This window comes from Sciurus vulgaris, assembly GCF_902686455.1.
Source record: "Sciurus vulgaris genome assembly, chromosome: 4".
NCBI classification, from domain to species: domain Eukaryota; kingdom Metazoa; phylum Chordata; class Mammalia; order Rodentia; family Sciuridae; genus Sciurus; species Sciurus vulgaris.
The window spans coordinates 100632836-100638835 of record NC_136464.1 but is presented as its reverse complement, the minus strand read 5'-3'; positions in this window follow the sequence as shown (position 1 = coordinate 100638835).

Here is a 6000-nt window from a genome sequence, read left to right as displayed (position 1 = left end):
ATATTGTAAAATGAAGACATGACAAAAGTTCAGAGGTAGAAGGGAAGAGTGCTGAAGGGTAATGAAGGTACAAACAAGGTCATTTTCAGAATACAACAGAGACAGTCACACAAGCCTACATACTTGCTTAGAAGGGCCCCAGACTTGGTTAAATAATCTTCCGGCACCACCATGTAATTCGTAATAATTTTTGATCCTGTGTTTTCAGTTTTCATTGGGTCATGGTCCTGGGACTAGGTGCAAAGTTAAAAACTGATGTTCTCTCAGTAATTAATGCAAGAAATAAAAGTCTACTTATAAGTTACAAGATAATTTAACAATGAAGGTATTTAAAATGCAGTATGACTATATTAAGATATGAGAAGAAATGCTGATGGAGACGGGAAGTTAAACTACACCTTCGTTGATCCTATCGGAATACAGAATTAACAGTATTAATACAACAGTTGGAGACTGACAACTACTAACAAAAGAACCAGTTAAAAGAGATCAAAATAGTTGTCCCTGAAGAATGAGACTGGGGAAGGGGAAGGATAAGGCCAGAGGTCATTGGATCTTATCATAGGTCCTAACATGCTCTGCTTTGTTTTTTTAACCTTGTTTAAACGGTTCATTTCATATTTTTAAACTAACTTTAAAAGCATAATATAGCAAAGCTACATTCTGTAAACATTTTATACAGTAATTCTATAAAGAAACTAATTATATACATAAACTTTCTAATTTAATACAAATGTTATATGATCAATATCTTAAAACAAAGCAACAAACAAAAAACATGTACAACAGAGTTTCTGCCCTCTAGACATTCACTCATTTTATAAATCATGTCTCTGCCAAGGTCAAGGCTACACGGAGAAAGAAGAAATCATCAAAGCTGAGTAGCTTGCAGTGGTCATGTTTGCCTGAAAGGACCGTTTGTCTCCATTTTCTTTTTCTTTTTTTTTTTTTTTTTACCATAACATTATTTTCAAAACATAGGCATTTGTGGACACAGTACAATTTTTTCAGCAACTCTTCCTTATTTAGTTCAAGGGTCAAAGAAGTAGAGCACTTAACCTCTAAAAAATGAGGACTACTTATTTACTAGTAATTCTAAGTTAAAAAGGGGGCAGAGTCTAACCAATCAGCAGTTTTCTGTGGACTTTTCCCAGTGCCTGATACAGACCCAGCGTAATTTCATTTTAAAGCAAGGTTGAATGAATTTTCTTTAGCAAGCTGGTTACAACCACCAGTTTGCTGATGTAGACAGAAGCTATGAGAGCAGTGTTCGGGAGATGGGATCGGTGATGCTACTATCATTTCATGTCCTGATGATACTAGAGTAGATATCACATAATCATTCAGTGCCGGACACTTTTGCCTTAGAAGAAAGAGAAACTTTGATGATACCCCTGCCTGCTAAAAGATAAAATAATTAAATCTTAAAAGCTCTACTCTCTGCACCACATCCTCCTCCTCAGAAAACGTTAGAAAAATAAATAAACAAAGAACAAGGAAAGTCTAGTTTGAGAACTATAGACCATTAGGTATATAAACCCAAACTTCTCATTTTCCAGATCTTACTTAGTTGCAATATTTTGATTATGTTGTCTTACTGCCAACATAATCAAAACCCATTAATGTAAAAGAATTATCATTACCAATCACATGATAATCTTCCAATGTTATATTAACCTAGTTGCTTTCCTACCCAAATAAAGGCCTAGTGATAGAACACTTGGAAGGTCTACCTTGGGCCATTCTTAATAGGAAAAGAGGAATGAAGAACTAACAGTACAAAAGAAAATGCTCTGCAAACTCTGATGGCCTTGGGAGCCCTGCCACATTCCTTAATGTAAAGGGCATTTTTTGAGATCACCCCTAAAGGATGGTGTCTCCTTGGGAAAAATAAAAGCTTGTCCTCTCAAGCACAGTGCCAGGAAGAGATGGACCCCAGCCTACGAGATGGACCTCCTAAACAATACCATGCAGCCTAACTATAGGTACCAGAGCACCAGGAGGAAACTAATAAGCCACACGGCATGAGCCAATATGGTGGAAAGCCTCATGAGGAGGGGAAGCAGGCCATGATTTTCTCACCTGAAGTCCAAAGAAGGGGGAGTTATTGCCCAGGTAGGAGGAGAGGGTCTCCAAAGCAACAACAGTGGCAAGAACTAAAATACAAGACAATGTGTGCTGTGATTTGGGTGAGTGTCCCCCAAAATTCCATATGTAAAGACTTGGTTCTCAGTGGGGCACTGATGGAGGTATGGGCCTTTAAGAGGTGGGGCCTATTAGGAGGCCTTTAGGTCATTAGGAGAGGGGTTCTAGAAGGGGCTCATGAGACTCCAGTGTCTTATCCATCTCTATTGAGATGGAGCACTTGCTCCAACATGCATTCTGCCATGATGTGTTGCCCTTACACAGGTGATGATGTTCTATTTTAAGAAAGATCTTTCTCTTCTTCTCCTTGTATTTATTTATTATCACTGTGGATTTATGGATTCTTGCGCAATTCTATGAATTACAGTCCATTACTCACTTCATTCCTTTGGATGCTCAGATTGACCCTCAGGGTCAGTGAGAGCTCCCTAAAATCCATACCTCTGTCCCTTGGTGGTATCCCAACCATTCTGTGATCACTGTCTCACATTCTGACATAATCAGAATTCTCAGGCTCATTTTATACTTCCTGAATCAGCCTTTATTCCAAGGAGTGGTGGTTTATCTTAGTGGGGCACTGGGTGAGTTTGCTTTCTATCACTATAATAAAATATCTGAGATTATCAACTTATAAAGAGAAAACACTTATTTTACCTCATAGTTTTTGAGGTTCCAGTCTATGAACAGTTGACCTCATTGCTTATAGATCTATGACAACAGTGTCAGGTGGCAATGGCAGGAACACGTGGCAGAGCAAGACTTCTTTCCTCACAGCCAGAAAGAGAGAAGAGGAAGAGACCAGGTCCTACAATCCCCTTTCAGGCCATGTCTCCATTGACCTAAGGATTTCCTGCTAGGCCCAACCTCTTAAAGTTTCCACCACCTCTCAACAGTGGCCACCCTGCAAAGTAATTCTTTAATATACCGAGTCTAGAGGCATTCAAGATCCAAACTATAAAAGGCATAATGTTGAGAAATCAAGATTTTAACACACAATGTACTATTAGTGATTTCTTACTGAAAAGCATTCGAGGTCACCATAGAGATCCTTTTTAAATTTTCTTTAGGAGCTTTGCAGAAAGACTTTCTAATTGGTTTTATGGTATTTAGCAAATCCAAGGAAAATGCTATCCATAATGCCCCTATTTTTATTTGCAAGTCCCATGACGGTTGTGGTCAAGGATGTGGTGTCTGCTGTCATTCTGAAATCCCAGGTGTTGTCTATAGCATCAATATTTCAAATCCAGCTACAGTTAGCCACTTCTCTGACCAGTCATTTAGCCTCCATATTTGTCAGTAAGTGTACACTAACCCAAAGTGGCTCTTCCTGTCCTTTTACCTTTCAGTGAGGACATCATAATCAAATGGGCAGCTGCACCTGTCCCCTAATGAGTATTCATGTAGTCACAGAATCCACCAGACAGCTGTGTAACTCAGGGGGTTAAAAAGCACTTCCTTAGCACCCCAAGTAAGGCTGTTATTTGAATAAATGTTCTATGTCTTCTGAAAATACACCTTTCAAACTACTCATAGATTTTTTGAAATTCTTTCAACATCAGCCTTCAAACACAGCTGCAATTCCAACCCATGCTTTCATTGGCTGGACTGTGCCCCATAAACCTAAATGTTCAGTGACATGTTATTTTAGCATACTACAGCAAAAATAATGTGGGGAAAATCAACAAAATAAGCAAAACCTCTCAAGAGGTTTTGCGTGCCAGAGTCAACTTTGAAAGTAGCATAACAAATTCACATCTCAGGAGCTAGATGACATGAATTTTAAAAAAAAAAATCTTATATGGTAAATTTTTAAGCATTGTAAATAAAATGACAAAAAAATATTATCTCGTGCCACTTTAAGTTTTAAACATCTTCCAATTTAGGGCAGTAAATGGAACTTTAGAGAGGATCCCACAGGAAATGGTTTCAATCAGAGCCTTCCCCGGGTATTTCTGCATTTTAATTAAATAGAAACCAAAGCAAGTATTTTCAATTTGTTATAAGACATTATTTGTATCATATCTACAAAAATTTCTACCAATATTAATAGTGTTTTTATCACTGAAGGATGAAATTATTTTTCTATTCTCATAATCCCATCCTTGTTGTAAAGAAATACTAAGCATCTTAGAAGTTGGTTTTAATCATAATCATACCAAACTAATCATATACACTGTAGTAGACTTGGCAAAACAGTTGTGGTGACTACATGCTGTGTGTGAGATGGACCAAATAAGCAAATATTCATGGGGTGCTTAATGAACTCTGTATAAGTTGATGGGTTCATTGACATATTAGGGTTTTTTTATTTTTAATTGACACATGGTAATCGTGCATATTTTGGGAGTACAGTGTTATATTTCAATACATGTATGCAGAATGTAACCATCAGAAAAAGGTACCTGGCATATCTTCACCTCAGATATTTATCATTTCTGTGTTGGGAACATTCAAATCCTCTCTACTACTAGCTATTCTAAAATATCTAATTATTGTCACACATAGTGATCCTAGTGTGCTAGAAAACATTAGAAGCTATTCCTCTTATCCAATTGTACCCCTGTATCCTCCTTACCATGCTCTCTCCACCCCCACCCCAATCCTTCCCAACCTCTGGTTACCACTATTCTACTCTCCACTTCTCTATAAACAACATGTTAATATTGAACAAATCTTTCAGGCAACAATCATAGCTACAGGCCAGGTCACATGCCAGCTTCTCCGATCACCACAGCAAGAAATGACTTGGCACTCAGAACGCCTCCCTTTCCAGGACCACATGTGCAGGACTGACCTTCTCTGACTCTGTATCAGTGAAAGGTGGTCCATCCCCTCTCTCCTTGCTAGAGCAACACCCTCTGATACATATCTTTGTCCTCCCTCACAGTCCAAATAGCATCTGGCCTCCTACCAAATAAATGTTTAAGTAATAAGCCATTGATCTTTGAGTTAATCTCTCAGAAGAAAAATTAAAGCAAGAAGTTCAAAATAGAAAATTCTAACACTTTCATCATTCCAGTAACTCTTGATGTCTAACATCCCTACTTTCTCCACCCTACATAATACACTAAATATACTTCCTGTAGGCATCTTACCACTGGCACAAATAAAACCTTAAAGATGCATATTAGAGCTAAGTGAGTACAGCTAGGTAATCATTTTACAAACAGTTATCAGGGCCTTAAACACCTTCCATGCATGTAGCACAGAACCAGGCAACAAAAGGAACACAGAGGCTGTCCTTAGTGTTACCCAGGGCCTACCTTCACTAACCCTGCTCACCCACAGAGCAAACGGGGCAGTTACTCATCCTTTCTATGTCTCTGTGTCTTCCTCTCTGAATTAGGGATGACCATGAGATACTATAGATAAAGCACCTGACCATGGTGAACACATTGAGTGATGGCTCTTATTAGTACCTTTGTTGTTGTTGGGATTGAACCCAGGGCTTCATATATGCCAGTCAGGCACTCTACCGCTGAGCTACATCCGAGCCTCTATTGTTACCTTTTATGTTTCTTCTTTTGTAGCCCACCCCCTCATACACATTATGCTCAGCACCCAGAGAAAGTGTGCGCCTACTTTGAGTGCATAACCAACTCTCCAACCAAGCCTTGTTTCCCAAGTTGTACTCTTCAAACTTGATCTATTAAAATATATTCATTGAATCAATGCATAAAAGTAAACTTTTACTCTGTAGCAGGTAGGCCTGGTGCTAGGCACTGATCAATCAAGGATAACCACAGGGGCCTGCTGTGCATATTCCTTAGCCTGGGAGCTCATTGGCTGGGGAAGCTTACAGCATCAGACTCCACAGTGTGGAGAGTACAGTAAAGGGCTGTTTGTGGGGACCCA